The sequence below is a fragment of the Pinus tabuliformis genome, chromosome 6 (genome assembly GCF_031772625.1).
Source record: "Pinus tabuliformis cultivar Carrire ecotype Pingquan chromosome 6, CPIR1, whole genome shotgun sequence".
Lineage (NCBI taxonomy): Eukaryota > Viridiplantae > Streptophyta > Pinopsida > Pinales > Pinaceae > Pinus > Pinus tabuliformis.
The window spans coordinates 448,900,579-448,917,528 of NC_142292.1; the positions used below are offsets into that span (position 1 = coordinate 448,900,579).

At 36.6% G+C, this 16,950-nt stretch overlaps 1 long non-coding RNA gene across 2 annotated transcripts; it reads left to right on the plus strand.

Annotated features, from left to right (window-relative positions):
• The first annotated feature begins 1,617 nt into the window (after positions 1-1,617).
• LOC149259243 (uncharacterized) lies at positions 1,618-7,161 on the plus strand. Of its 2 annotated transcripts, XR_016257367.1 has the most exons (3): positions 1,682-5,890; positions 6,248-6,313; positions 6,409-7,161. It is a non-coding gene; the product is annotated as an uncharacterized LOC149259243 (long non-coding RNA). The 2 variants fall into 2 exon arrangements; XR_016257361.1 differs by having other exon boundaries at positions 1,618-6,313.
• The last annotated feature ends 9,789 nt before the right edge of the window (positions 7,162-16,950 follow it).

A 16,950-nucleotide genomic window follows, 5' to 3' on the forward strand; every position in this document is an offset into this window, starting at 1 on the left:
GAAAGCATTCTTCTTTCTTTGTATCGAACCCCAGACCTGATAGTGACAAGTCATATTGTATCCCTGCTGCAGTCCCCTTCGAGAAAACCATTACAACATGGTAGCATGCACGTAAGCTATAGACCAAATCTGTTGCGTGAATAACTGTTCTGAAGTTGGTAACTCAGCCTATCCAGTCGATAATGAGGCTTTCTTTCCACCAAACGTTCCGTATAATATATGAAAAGACTTCAACGCTTGCAATGAAATCTCCAACATAGCTACGCCAAAGTTTCTACTTACTACAGCTGAAGTTGCCTATACTGCAATAACACTTGTTTGCAGTAAGGAGAAGGCTAGCTGTTATTTCATTAAGGCCTGCTTCGTGGTTCTGGTAAGCAGTGAGAAGATTGAAAGGGAGAAGATTGAGTGCCAGATTGGAAGGGGTCGTCGCTCTTCTCTCCTGACAAAGGCACGATCTATTGCAACACGCCGCTGTTCTCGGGTGCTTACCTCAAACAAAGATGTTGAAAGGAAATTAAGCTCAAAGTTTGAAAGGTTTGTAGAGATTACAGAATCTTAACTCGGAAGCAACAGTCCAGAAGCAAGGCTCCCAAAAACTATCGGTTCGGTACCTTCTTGGTCCTGTGGATCTAGATACATGCGATCGTGGAGCCCACGTTATCTCTGCGCAAAAAAAGAAGGAAGGTAAGATTCTGGCGCCCTTTTGTCTTTGTGTTTGCTTGCTCCACTTCTTTCTCCGGAATCAATATTTCTTATAGAATAACCATTTTATTAGCTTTTCCATGTGAACTGGGACTTTTCAGGGTTATGATCTGGGACTTTTCGGGCTTATCGTAAAGATTGGGAGAATGAATCGCTTATGGTTCAATTAGTGAGGTGCAATAGACCGAAACGAAACCCGTTGTTCGAAGCAACATGCAGAAACCTAAGCAACATGAAGTAATCGGTGCCAACACACCGAAGCAACATGTAGGGGTGGCAACATGGGGCAACTTCAACCACTTATAAATTAGTTTAGTGTTTTGACACTTCCAAACTCTGCGAGTGTTTCACACTACTAGACTAATGTTAGCATTAGTTTAAACCACTTCCGAATAGTTCCGAAATATGAATGACATCTAACGAAGATACTATATGCTTATAGCATCTTCCCTGAAGAGGTCAAATAAGACCACGAATAAAAAAAATATAATTTTCAAATCACATAGTGCAGACCGAAATAAAAACAGAATATTAAATATTAACAAGAATTAATGTTATATTGGTGGATTCCGATTACTATAATCCATGCTATCTGCAAGATAGGAAAAACTAATAAGATGAAACGGTGAGGATAGATGCGCTGTCCAACCCAACGAACTCTCTGGTGGAAGAAATCCAATGCAAGCCATATTATCATAAAATTACCGCTTAAAAATGAAGAAGAATAGAATAAGATGCCATTTAAAAAGAAGAAGAAATTAATAAAATAAAATGCCAATTTGCCCACCATAGATGCGTTGTTCAACACAACAAAGTCAGTCGTGGAAGGAATCTAACGCACTATCATAATTATTATCTTTATTATTAGCTGCTTTTTCTTTCTCATGACAGCGTTTGAGCACTATCGTTCATCTTCTTCCACCGCTTCATCCTCGCCTTTCGTTTACTCTAATCCACCTATAAATTATTTCCCTACACACATTCAGGGTCATTCCTCTGCGCCCCATTTTCGTTGTGCTAGGCTGGAGAAGGGCTATGGTGCCCTTCTCTTCTAATATTGTCTAAGATCTGGTTCTTAGTTTTCTCTTTTGCATGTAGGCGGCGGCTTGGTGTTTGTCTGTAGATTATGGCGGCGGATTGGTGTTTGTCTCTAGATTATGGTCTGTAGATTATGGGGGCGGATTGGTGTTTGTCCGTAGATTATGGAAGGCACAGACAAACTTACTCTCACACAGGTTCTAGGTTTCAATTTTATTTTGTGTGTTCTGATTGTATATAGGCCTGTAAAATCGTTCGAGGTTTAGGGTTCTAGGTTCCAATTTTATTTTCTATGTTCGGGTTGTATATAGGCCTGTAAAATCGTTAGAGGTTTAGGGTTTTCTTGCCAGGTGAAACGACCGGAAAGGAAGTCTTCAAGCATTAGTTTCAGTGTGGACAGATGGTTGTTTGGATGGGTTACGAATGCACCCAGTCTTATTATCACACAGGTTTTGGGTTCTAATTTTATTTTCTGTGTTCTGTTTGTTTTAATTTTGTGTAAAATAGTTCAAAGGTTTACGGTTTTCTAGGTGAAACGCTCGAGGAAGTCCTAAAACAGTAATTTCAATGTCCACTGTTTTCACGGATGGCTACGGCCATATGCTTTTTGCTTACATTGGTGCTGGCGTTGTCCTTCGTTTCTGCTTTTAATTGCTTTCTCCGAACTTGTTCAACATGTTTTCATATTTGATATATTGTTTATTCAACCTGATGTTGAGCTTGTGAATGTTAACTCTAGACTGGGGTTGGGGTGTCTTGGTGCAGATGCCTTTGCAGCAGTGCCTATTGGCCATTTCAATATACATGGGTTTATGTAGACCGCCTGCAGTTGTATTTCGGTGATGCTCGCCCTCTTTTCGGTTTTATAGTTTTTGTAGAAATGGAATATTTAGTGCTTGTAGAAATGGAATATTTAGTGCCTGTTTTTCAAGTCAACTTTTAAACGTTGCCTAATAGCCAGTTTCAAGGTTAGTATTGAACTTTGAAGTGAGGGACTCCACTTGTTTGGGTTCTTTGGCGATGAATTCTATTTTTGTCTACAGGTATGTGTGGTAACTATTAGAAGAGATCATATTTTTAGCCTAGCTCTTTTATTTGATCTTTGGGTATTTTGATTTTTCTACCAAGTTACATTGTTAGATGAGGAATTTTGGTAGCCGTAGTTTTGTAGATGAGGAATTTTGGTAGCCGTAGTTTTGTAAAGGTGGTGTTGTTTAATTTGGTTCTCCACCAAAATATTGGAGACCCTTTCGCGATGGGAAAGAACAACTTCCATCTGTAAGATTGGATTTTGTAATGATATATTAATGCAGTTCTAGTGTAGGCTGATCACATGGTTTTAAGTGTTATGTTTTATGCTTTTTGGTTTGCAGATGTTGTGCTATCTTGCTCGGACTTCTATTTAAGTTTATTGGATTTTATAGTTCTAGTGTATTGGAATACCTTTACCCATTATATGGCACTGGTTCATCGAGTAGGCTGACCGCTTGGTTCTAGGTAAGTGTTATGTTACAGATGTAGTGCTTTGAAGTTTATTGGATTTTGTAAGGTTATGTTAATCGATGGCTCTGGTTCATCGAGTAGTTAAGCCTCTCGATCTTTATAAAAGACTATGTTATGCTCTTTGTTTTGCAGATTAGGTTTTATCTTTCTCGAACTTCCATGTGTAAGTTACTTGAAATTTTTATGGATTTACAGTGTAGTGTATAGGATTATGTTTATCCATTATATATGGTATTAGTTCGTCGAGTAGTTCGATCATGTCTTCTGCTCTTTGGTTTGCAGAAGTAGGTTGACATTTAAAATTCTGGGTAAGGAACTGTTGGTGGAAGGCATACTGTGCAAGCTTGTCATCATTTATTGAAGGGAGTATTATTTGAATAAAATGGTCTTCTTCGTTTGCGGAAGTAGGTTGGCATTTAAAATTCTGGGGTTGCAGAAGTAGGTTGGCATTTAAAATTCTGGGTAATTTGGAGTCTGTGCAAGCTTATCACTTATTGTAGGGAGTATTATTTGAATAATATGCCCTCTTTGGTCTGCAGAAGTACGTTGGCATTTAAAATTCTGGGTAATTTAGAACTGACGGTGTAAGGCGTACTGTGCAAGCTTGTCATCATTTATTGTAGGGGTATTATTTGAATAATATGGCCTCTGTTAGGCGGGTTTGTTTTGTGATTTTAAGTTGTTGAAGCCTGTAGTATTGTCCATTGATCATAAATCATAGGGAAACTACCTGTATGCTCTTTGTTTTGCAGTAGAATGGCAATTAAAATTTAGGGTAATTTGGAGCGGATTGTGGAACGCATACTGTGCAAGCTTGTCATCAGTTAGGGAGTATTATTCGAATAATCCTCTATTATCCAAATAATCCTCTTTTATGCGGTTTTATTTTGTGATTTCGAGTGATGATGATTCTGTAGTATCGGCTCTTAATCTAGTTGCAGTACTTTCTTGACTGATATGAAAAATGATTAATCCTTGGGCTGTAGGACATTCTTGCGTCATTGGCATGAACATTTAGACTGACCGTACCCAGAATATAGACCTTACCTTGTAGTAAGTCTTTCAGTATGGATATGCTTTGATGCGTTCATGAAGCAGGTGAATGTGCATTGATTCGTCTTCAATGAAATTTATCTACACTTCCTCTGTCAACAAGTATTTGTTGGAGTCTTGTTTGTAGGTTTTTTAATTAATGATGTGATTGATTATAGGGGTTGTAACATCATTCTGACTTTACGGTTGGTGGAAGGCATACTGTGCAAGCTTGTCATCATTTATTTAAGGGAGTATTATTTGAATAAAATGGTCTCTTTCGTTTGCAGTAGGAGGTTGGCATTTAAAATTCTGGGTTTGCAGTAAGTTGGCATTTAAAATTCTGGGTAATTTGGAGTCTGTTCAAGCTTATCACTTGATTGATTATAGGGGTTGTAACATCATTCTGACTTTACGGTTGGTGGAAGGCATACTGTGCAAGCTTGTCATCATTTATTGAAGGGAGTATTATTTGAATAAAATGGTCTCTTTCGTTTGCACAAGTAGGTTGGCATTTAAAATTCTGGGTTTGTAGTAGGTTGGCATTTAAAACTCTGGGTAATTTGGAGTCTGTTCAAGCTTATCACTTGTTGTAGGGAGTATTATTTGAATAATATGCCCTCTTTGGTCTGCAGAAATACGTTGGCATTTAAAATTCTGGGTAATTTAGAACCGACGGTGTAAGGCGTACTGTGCAAGCTTGTCATCATTTATTTTAGGGGTATTATTTGAATAATATGGCCTCTGTTAGGCGGGTTTGTTTTGTGATTTTAAGTTGTTGAGGCCTGTAGTATTGTCCATTGATCATAAATCATAGGGAAACTACCTGTATGCTCTTTGTTTTGCAGGTAGGATGGCAATTAACATTCAGGGTAATTTGGAGCGGATTGTGGAACGCATGCTGTGCACGCTTGTCATCAGTTAGGGAGTATTATTCGAATAATCCTCTTTTATGCGGTTTTATTTTGTGATTTCGAGTGATGATGATTCTGTAGTATCGCCTCTTAATCTTAAAAGAGTTGCAGTACTTTCTTGACTGATATGAAAAATGATTAATCCTTGGGCTGTAGGACATTCTTGCGTCATTGGCATGAACATTTAGACTGACCGTACCCAGAATATAGACCTTGTAGCAAGTCTTTCAGTATGGATGTGCTTTGATGCGTTCATGAAGCAGTTGATACACTTCCTCTGTCAACAAGTATTTGGAGTCTTGTTTCTAGGTGTTTTAATTAATGATGTGATTGATTATAGGGGTTGTAACATCATTCTGGAGTCAGAAAGGTCATATGAATGCTGCTGCTATCTGCCATTTAATTTGTTGTATAAGTGAACTTTCCCTTGCGAGTGCATTTGTTGTACAAGTGGGCTTCTCCTTGATATCCTTGGAGGGCAGGAAGAATGCGTTTGAACTCCATCCAATTCCCTGCACAAACCCTTGTTTTCCCATGAACCTCCTTTGTAACCATATGTTTTCAGCAGTTTGGGTACAAAGGTTATTGGATTTTATAGCTGAAGATGGCATTTATTCTTTGCCCTGCAGACACTTACCACAGGGATATGGATGGAGCATGGAAGTGAGCTATGGTGGACATATTGCGAGCGGAAATTGGTAGTTGTAGATATATTATAAGCAAAAATCTCACAACATTACTAAATAATACTTTTGAGGATTTGCTCTCTTTTTCTTGAATATTATGTAATATGATATTTTTTGTGTTATAGTTTTGTTTAGTATTAACCCCATCACATTACGTGAGGAAATTGGTAGTTGTAGATACATTATAAGCAAAAATCTCACAACATTCCTAAATAATACTATTGAGGATTTGCTCCCTTTTTCTTGAATATTATGTAATATGATATTTTTTGTTATAGTTTTGTTTAGTATTAACCCCATCACATTACGTGAGGTGGTTTGAGTGTTGGTGTAGACCGAAAAACAGTCATTTCTTCAGATTTTGTGCAGTGAATGTCCCAAACACTGAAATTTGGCTGGGATGTCTACACATCTAATTGCGTCATGAATGTAGAGGTACGGGCGTATGGCTCCGGTTATTTTAACTAGTAGTCAATTAATACATGCTCATTGAATATTTTTAGTGGATTAACGTTCCTATTTTTTGAAAGATGAGGATGATGATCGGAACAAACAAGGTTGTCTCGACATCTGGACATTGTAGCAGCATATCAAATAAACAGCACAACAAATTTGTTATGTACATTCATGCCCTGGAACCAAATTCCTGAACTGATGTGCTTGCCAACACTGCTGAAGCTTGTCAACGCTCCTGAAGATGGATCTTGTCAACGCTCCTGAAGATGGATCGCACCCTAGGCGAGATTAAAGACAATTGACAAAACACATCTATAGAAGCAATAAATTTGATATGTGTACTTTCTTACCCTGGAACCAAAGCTATTCCTGAACTGATGTGCTTGCCAACACTGCTGAAGCTTGTCAACTCTCCTGAAGATGGATCGCACCCTAGGCGAGATTAAAGACAATTGACAAAACACATCTTATAGAAGCAATGCTTATTATTTTTAAGCATAACAGTCTTGTGTTATATCCTCCTCTATCTATAAAGAGTTCAACACGTTGTTAGGCTTCACATTCCAAATTACTATGAATAATTCTAGGGTATCAATGTATTTCTGAGTAGTTGTAGAAGCAATGCTTATTATTACAAACTTGTTATATCCTCCGAACTAAACATGTTTTTAGATTACCACGTTAAACCTTCCAAATTCCTATCGATAATTCTGGAGAATCAATGTATTTCTGGTGAGCAGTTATTGCTACTGATAAATCAGTGGCTTTATCCAATGAGTTTTATTTTGGCCTTAATCAATACAATATGGTGGACATTTTTGTTATCATCAATTGCCCTTTATAGCTTGCCCATCTGAAAGAAACCCGTCTTACTGTCTTGCTCCGTATTAATCGAAACTCATTTTTAAGTGGCTTCCACAATCTTAAACTTCTTTTAATATTAAAATTATTTCGTTAAAAATAACGATGCCACTTTCATTATTTCTCTTTCCTGTCATGGAATTTTCTTGAGATCATGTTGGTGCATAGCTTCCAATGGACAAACAAATCAACCCAGTGATATATGGGAGCAGTTTTTCTTTCCTCGTGGAATTTGCTTGAGATCCTAATGTGTGGTGCATAGCTTCCGTTGAACAAACAAATCACAACCCATATATATCATAGCTTCCGTTGGACAAACGAATCAATCCAGTGATATATATGGGAAGAGCAAAGAGGACCAATTTTATGGGGATAAATGTCTTGCAAGATTTAGTCACCGAGCTTTCTACATATCCCTTGAGCTTGCAAGATTTAGTCACCGAGCTTTCTACATATCCCTTGAGGGTTTATTTATTTATCGAGAATGCATGCCATTAGTATTTATAAGAGTACCATGGTTTTCGAAATGGAAATTGTATTGTTCTTGATATGTATTTGGATTTAGCTGAGGACTTATCTTCCAGACTAGAATTTGGCTCGGGTTAACTACCAAACCACGTCAAGCACGTAAGAAACCATCCGGAACCGATTTGACTCTGGAAAGCATTAACCATCAGTACATTGAGCATGGTTAATGCTTTTAACCTCTGCCTACATTAACTATCAGTACATTGAGCATGGTTAATGCTTTTTACCCCTGGCTATTTTGATACTAGCAGATTGCCATGGTTCATGTTCTAATTTTCTTTTCAAGATAGAGGGGAGAGGAATTAACTTTTTCTAAACCGACTAATTCGAAAGAAGTTGGTTTAACATTTACAAGCGGTGCAATTTAAGGACCCCTTGGCTCGAGGTGCCAAGTCTCCTCCTCATTCCTAAGCAACATGTGCAGTTTCTTTACTGAGATTTCTCTCTACACCAAAGTCCTCTATTTGAGATTGCACCATGTTTAGTAAAAAAATGCACCATGTGTAGTTTCTTTACTGAGATTTCTCTCTATACCAAAGTCCTCTATTTGAGATTGCACTATGTTTAGTAAAAAAATGTAGAGTTCCCTCTTCTTCTTCGGAGAGGGATGATGATTGATCAGACTTTAAGTGCCCGCTTGACTGATTTTAATTTCTGTTTACATACGTTTTATATAGGAGCCCACGGTTCATGCACGCCAAAATTTGTATGCTAGGAGCCTGCAATTCAGGTACGCCAATATTTATTAATAGCCTGCGTTGCTCTTTGTTCCTGTAAACATGGGGGATTAAATCTGAAGGTTTCCTTCAAATTTAGATAGATTTATTGTTTCGAAATCGAGGGTGGTATCATTCTGGATGATATGTTTTGGTCATAATTTAAGATGTCACTGTGCACTAAAATCTAATCGAATCTAGCTGCAACTTAATAAAGGTTTTTTGTCGGAATCAAATTTTTTAAGTTCTTCGATTTCTCATGTTAAGGATCCCGTACTATGTTGTTCACCTCTATGTTATTTTGTGTAACATTGAAATTCCCCCTACTATCTTAACTAATTATTTCTACAAAAAGGTCATAAAATTCCAGCACGTTTCCTTACCGGTGGAGCCACTGCACACGTTTAACAGACTATCTATTTACTGGTGGCAGCCACTGCACACGTTTAACAGACATCTATTTTCCTATGTGAAAGTAAGAAAAACAAGGAAAAAATTCCTATGATGGGAGCATAATAGTTTGCCAATTTGACATGATTATTATTGGTATCTATTTGTTCTAGAGATTTGAGTGTGTTTTTTTGTTAAAAATTCCTATGATGGGAACATGAATAGTTTACCAATTTGACATGATTATTATTGGTATCTATCTGTTTTAGAGATTTTGAGTGTGTTTTTTGTTCAGGGTATTATTTGTATCTACTATTTGTTCTAGAGATTTGAGATGGGAACATGATTAGTTTACTAATTTGACATGATTATTATTGGTATCTATTTGTTCTAAAGATTTGAGTGTGTTTTTTGTTCAGGGTATTATTGGTATCTATTTGTTCTAAAGATTTGAGTGTGTTTTTTGTTGAGGGTTGCTTGTATACAGAGAGGAGTATTCCTCACTAATGTTCTTGATCTTTTTGGCAGTGTTAAGTATTAAAGTCTATCTTTTTTTTTTTTTTTTTCCTTTTTTTTCCCTTTTCCTTTGTCTCCTTTCCTTCTTTCCTTGTCTCCGTTGTTGTAGGGGACCTGTATTGTGCCCCGAGAGTCACCGAGTTTAGGTCGCAGTCGTAGAGGCACAGATTGCCCAGATTGGGTGTGAAAAAGCAAGTCTTTTAGGTGTGCAGCAAGATGGATACTAGTTTGTAAATCAGGTTGAGATTGAAGCTCCAGCTTGACCTTTGGTCTCAATTGCCGCTGTAAATCAGGTTGAGATTTAAGCTCCAGCTTGGCCTTTGGTTAGGTTGAGATTTAAGCTCCAGCTTGACCTTTGGTCTCAATCGCAGGACGACGTTCTTCGTACACAGAAGCCTTAAGTTTTGCATCTACCATATCTATTATAGAAACATTTGCGTGCAAAGTGGCCTCCTTGTTTACAGATAACACAACAATTGTTGTTTCTTGGATTCTTTCTCTTTTTCCAAAAATTTAAATTTTTTGAAAGGCTTTGTGGGGTTGGAGACTCTTTTGGGTCTGAATTTTACATATTTCTTTGATTTCTTCGTTTTAAAGGGTGTCTAGGTTATTCGGAATCACTGGGCGTAAAGGGCACGTAGGCGGTGAAGAGGGTGGAAAGTGAAAGTCGCCAAAACACTGGCGGGGTGTTTTCTTGACCATTTCACTTGAGTGAGATAGGGGAGAGTGGAATTTCGTGTGGAGGGATCAAATCCTAAGATATACGAAGGAACGCCAATCGCGAAGGCAGCGTCTCTGGGTCCCCACTGACGCTGGGGTGCGAAAGCATGGGGAGCAAACAGGGTCAGATACCCTGGTAGTCCATGCCGTAAGCGATGTGGGTCCCCACTGACGCTGGGGTGCGAAAGCATGGGGAGCAAACAGGGTCAGATGCCCTGGTAGTCCATGCCGTAAGCGATGAGTGTTAGTCCTTGGTCTGCCTGCCTACTAGGTAGGATTAGGATCAGGGGCCCAGCTAACGCGTGAAACACTCCAACATTATTTTGCAGACCTTTGAATTAGGTGTAATATCATGTGCTTTCTTTTGCCAGCACAAATATTTAACCTTCGTTGTACATCTAAAGAGAAGATCAACCCAATAGATTTGATCTATTTTTTGTTCTGGATGTTGAGATCTTTTATGAGTAGATCTCCTAGATTACCGGGGAGGTTGAACAAAAATGTAAATTTTTGAGCGATGTCATTAGAAAGATTTGCCTTAAAGACTTTGCCATGAAATCTTTACCAAATTGATTAAGATATTTTAAATCTTTTAATTCCGTATGGGGCTTAACTCTGTAAGGAGTTGTTTTTTCTCATCTTGTGGCTCAGGGACAAATTGAGTTTTCAATAAGAGTTTCAGAGTGGCCAGTCTTGCTTCGATGATTGCTCTTTTTTTTTCATCTGAGGGTCTTATCCACCAATCATATACAATTCCGACCATTCTTTTTTTTGCTAGGACCATGATAGAAAGATTATTTAATTTTGTGGTGACCTGCGTTTGATACAAAGCACCAATCCCCTGATTGATTCTTTAGGATTTGATGAATTATCTAAATCAAGAATATACCACTGGAATTTGCAGCGTATAAATCTTCTTAAATGTGCGGGTATTTTGAGGCTTCTTTCAAGACATGAGCTTTATTTTGGTTGTTTATAGAAGGTAAGATAAAAGAAGGAAATTTAGAGGTTGCCTCATCTAGAGTCATAATTTCATTTTTTGAAGAAAATTGTTTATTAGCTTTATAGGAGTCTTTTTTTACACAAGTCAACTTACCAGAAAGTTTGGAAGTTGACTCTTTCGCACTAGTGGCAGTGAATGCTCCCTCTGTTTCTTCATCTTCTTCCTCTTTATCCCAATAATTGGGAGTGCTCATATTAATAGTGAACTTTGGAATTTTTTTGGCTTTTTTTTTTTCTGTTTTCTTTTTTCTCGTTTTTCTTTATTAGCTTTCTTAGATTGTTGTTCTTCTTTCTCGTTTTTCTTTATTAGCTTTCTTAGACTGTTGTTCTGCATAGAGTAACCTAAGATTAGCATTTATCAACTTTGATTGTCGACCCAAATCATTAAGGACATCTTCGGCGTGTGCACACCAAGTAGTCAGGTAATTTCCTATTTGATAGATTTGATCGATCATTAGGATTTTGAGAATTATGTTCAAGTAATGGTGCACAATCAGCGCTGGTCGGTGGCTGTTTGGATTGAGAAGAAGTACAAAACTTAGTTTTTGGTGGCCATTTTCCACCTTTGACATATCTATATGATTTGCATATTGAAATTCTTCCACTGGGGAGAAACTAGATACATACGTTCTAAACTTATTAATAGCAAGAAATGGCTTTTCTTCAGGGATATACAACTGGTGTGAGGGAATAGATACAATGGTTTTGGGAATAGATACAATGGTTTTTTGTGATGGATGGTTATATACATTTCGTGAAAAAGATTTGCGACCGCTGGTCGAGTCGATGGTTACTCGGATTCTGGAATCGTTGGTAAAACATGTTTTTGTGGCATAAAGATTGGTCTAGGTATTGATGATCAATTAGGCAAATCATTTGTACAGATGGACCAAAAATCTTAATCTTCAATTCAACTTCCTTAAGCCAATTTTTTCTTGATACATTGAACAGAGATGGAACCGGATAAATTTCTTTCGAACTCAAGACTAGTGGGTTCCAATTTTCAGGATCTATTTTCTCATGTTCAGTGGTATCACTTTCAATAGACCGAGAATAGACTTCAGAAACAGTTCGTCTATCTATATTAGAGAATGATCTTAAGAAATTGGCCATGACTCTACCAGAGTTTGACTAAAGCAATTTTTATCTAATCAACAATTGTATAACAAATGCTTTTCGAAGGCTCTCTGGGTAGCTTTAGGCTCCGTGTGTAGTTTATAATTATAGTACTTGAATGGGGCTCTGATACCAAAATATACAAACTTAAGCAGAGTAATGACTTACTTCAAAATCAATTTGAAGATTCTTGAGCAGCAAATCTGAAACACAGGGTTCTTTCCTCAACCGAACATGCGCGCGCACTATGACCTCTCTCCTTAGGTCTTCAAATGCCTTCGCCTTACGGTTCTAGGTTTTTTTGGACTGCAGAAACTGTCTTCAGACATGCGGCCCAATAGGCTTCGATATTAATTCAAAAACAAGATTACAAAGCTTGGAAGATTACAATACCAGAGCAAGATCAAGAAGCACACACTCCATTTCACCTTGCCACTTCTTTGCCTTGCTCTCCCTAAGGATCAAGAAAAATTACAATACCAGAGCAAGATCAAGAAGCACACACTCCGTTTCACCTTGCTCTTTGCCTTGCTCTAGCTAAGGATTCCTGATATTTTTGAGGAACTAGAAGCATCTTTTTTACAGAGAAACAATGAAAATTATGCCCCTAATGATACTTTCCCTCAATATGAAAATTTTGAAAATTTCGCTGATTGGGAGATTAAGGGAGGATTTTGCAGAAAAAAGCCATCTGCTAGGACATCCTAGTGCGTCCAGAGAACTCTACAATACTTAAGGACTTTCTCATCTCCTTGGGATTATTAGAGTTTACGACTCAGAGAAGATATTTCCCCAAATCCTTTTTCGCAGGTTTTTTGTCATGAAATTATAGGAGAAATCAAGACCAATAATAATATTGAAAGCTAATTGAGAAAAGAAAGGTGTTGCAGCGATTGGATGAACTTCAAGACGAACCAAAAGTTTTACGCTTTATGATTAATCAAATAGCGTTAATTTCAATCAGTGTTATTTCAGGACACTAGAATAATAATGTCGTTCATCTTATCAGTTTATTGTTGTCAAACAAAATTTGTACTTCAATGATTTTTGAACTAGGATGGCAATCAAAAGCATTAATTAATGAAAATTGTAGATTATGGGTGCAACATGCAATTGAAACTTCCACTAATATGTTCTAGATATTCAAGTGGGAGCTTCTAGATGGCATTGAGTTGGCAGTTCAGCCTTCTCCATCGTTTCAAAAAGTTTTTAAAGATTCCTTTCTAGACATTGATATCAGTCCCTTATCATTTTTAAACAAGTGGGAAAAACAAGAGGTGATGTTTACCCCACAACAACCGAATCTTCACAAAATAAAAGTAAATCAGGATCAAGGACAAACATCAAAAGCATCTCCAGATAACAACAAAACAATACCAGCAGATGCTAAAGGAAAAAGTAAAGTTGAGGAATCTACTTTTCAGGCCTTTCAGGACAGCTATCCAGACGCACAGGATCCACATGATTTCAGTTGGGACAAAGAATACTCAAAGTTGATGGAATACAACTACCTCATGAGTCTTGAAAAGAAAGCATTCGAACGACAGTTGTCCTCTGATGATAATGATGATGATTACGATTCTGACTAAAGTCCGAAAGGATATTGGTAGAATCTTTGTACAAAAGAATCTAGACTTAGCTAGCAATGTGATAATGTGATCACATGTACGATTTGACTAAAGTCCGAAAGGATATTGGTAGAATCTTTGTACAAAAGAATCTAGACTTAGCTAGCAATGTGATAATGTGATCACATGTTGTAGCTAATGTAATTATTGTACCGGAAAGATTGAGTAGACACCGTCGGTGAAAGAAAATACCAACATGACCTTCAATTATTTCCTCTTTATGTCATGTCTTAGATAGATATAGACTCTCTTAGGAAGTTATGAAAGGGAGAGCAAGGCAAAGAAGTGGCAAGGTGAAACAGAGTGTGTGCTTCTTGATCTTGCTCTGGTATTGTAATCTTTCAAGCTGTGTAATCTTGTTTTTGAACTAATATCAAAGCCTACTTGGCTGCCTGTCAGAGGACAGTTTCTGTAGTCCAAAATACCTTGTCCTTGTAAGGTGAAGGCGTTTGAAGCCCTGAGGAGAGAGGTCATAGTGCGTGCGCATGTTCGGTTGAGGAAAGAAACCTGTGTTTCAGATTTGCTGCTCAAGAATCTTTGAATTGATTTTGAAGTAAGTCATTACTCTGCTTAAGTTTGTATATTTTAGTTCTGCATCTCTACCATATTGATTACAGAAATAGACCCAGATCCAAATTGGCGATGACCTTCTTACGGAGAAGCCTCAAGTTCTACATCTACCATATTTATTGCATTTACCACATCTATTACAGAAACAATCCCATATTTGAATTGGCAAATCTGGCATATCTATTACAGAAACAAACCCATATCTGAATTGGCAAATATGGCGAATCCTACCTATCCTACTGCTAAAGTATATATTAACAAGTGCCTCAAAAAGTGTGTACTTGCTCAAGTCTATACTAACAAGCACCCCAAAAGGTGCAAAGATACGTCAATGCATATACTAACAAGCGCCCTAAAAGAGACGTCAATGCATATCCTAATAAGTGCCCTAAAAAGGTGCAAAGATATTTAGTAAGTGCTCCAAAAGGCGCAATATGGTGATGTGTGGTTTGACAGTAAGTCTACTTGGGCGAAGCCTGGGAGACCGCGGTTTAAGTCTCATTCAGTACACTTGCTGTGGTGGATGCTCGAGACGCAGATTCCTCACCCTCGCCTTGGCGGCACGAGTCTCGCTTTGTTAAAACTATAGGATCTTAGTATATTGACTTGCAGGTAGTTGGATGTACTCTTGATGTTATAGTGGCAGCTATGAGGATTGATCTTGGGTCTCCCATAGATTAAGGCTGGCAGTTACCGATTCACCATATGGTTAATGGGATGTACTCTTGGTGTTATAGTGGCAGCTATCAGGATTGATCCTGGGTCTCCCATAGATTAACACTGGCAATGACCGATTTACCATGTGGTTAAAAAACAATTAAGTGTCCCAAAAAGTGCAAAGAGACACCAATAAGTTTGTTTAAGTGGAACATGATTTATATGGTTAATTTTGTTTAATTGGAATGTATTTATAAATTAAAGCACTCTTAAATATTAAATCGTCGATCTAATTTATACGGATCCAAGCTATTAAGTTTTCTTTTACGTTGCCAAACTCCTAAAGTATTGCCAAGCTCCTTTAAAATATTTCAATGGGCAAGCTCCTCTAAAGTATTGCCAAGCTCCTCTAAAGTATTGCAATAGACATTAAATGTGTGTTTCTTCTTTATCAAATAAAATAAAATAAAGATATTGTTAAGCCTTTAAAATCCCAGAAAAGTGCAAACGTAAAAAGTGAAAGGTATGAATATTTCGAATTTGAATGATCTGACCGTGCGGAAAGACCGAATTCCTCGTGGTTCCGAGTCAAGAAACAGTGTTAAGGTTTTTCAAATGGGGATCCGGATGAACTGCAACGGATATGTTCCACGCAATGTACATAAAATGTAAACAAAATTTAATATATTCATCTAATCCCAGAATATTTAATTATAAAGAAATTAATAATAATAAACTGAAGATTTCTCAAATTCAGAGAGGCAAAAAAATAATAAGATACTATTTTAAATTAAAAAAAAAAATTCAATTTTAAATACAGATTTCCACAATATCAAATGAAGTATTGATTTTGATGGACAGCACTAATCAAAAGCAAAAAATCAATTTTAAATACAGATTTCCACAACATCAATGAAGTTATTGCTTTTGAGGGACAACACTAATCAAAAGTAAATTTATTTTTTTAATTGCCTATGATTAAAATTTAGTTATAGTTGAATATTTCTGGTCATTTTGACGACACAATTTTCATGAGCTAATTCATCAAAAATGATTTAACTTGAAAATTTATTTTACAATTATTTTTTGGATTTTCACAATTTTCATGAGCTAATTCATCAAAAATGATTTAACTTGAAAATTTATTTTACAATTATTTTTTGGATTTTCATTAGTTAACAAAATTCAGGTCAAGATTTCATTAGTCAACAAAATAACCTATTGAAAATAGATTTATATTTGAATTAATGTAAACATTACTCCGAAATATATATGTTATTATATTTTTACATTTCCATTACAAAGCAAGATAACCCATTTAAAATATATTTATATTTAAGCTAGATTCGTTAACAAGGGCTATTTACAATTTTGTTAAATCATTATCCCACTCAAAATATATTCATATTTGAGTTCGCCAAGAATTGTTAACCTGGCAACTTATTTTAATAGATTTATATATTTATTTTAATAAATTTATATTTAAGCCAGCTTCCTTAACAAGGGCTATTTACAATTTTGTTAAATCTTTATTCCACTCAAAATATGAATATATTTGAGTTTACAATTCATATTTTGAGTTTGCCAAGAATGAATTGTTAACTTGACAACTTACTTTGCCATTTTTTTTGTAAACTATAAAGGGATGAAAGAACTTCAAAATTCACATAAACCAGAGTGTATATGTTAAACATGATTTTTTTTTTAATATATTGATGTATGCAACTGAAACTATTTGTAAAGATGAGCTAAAAGAAGTGAAAAGAGCAACCAAGAATGCTAACAAAATGGAATGGAGCTAAATCCCCTCGAAATAATTCTATTATCCACTGGTTTGAAAATAATGCTAGTGTTTCTTGAAAATAATTTTTACCAATAAGCATGACACTTGTGGAAACAAAAGTTGATTGGC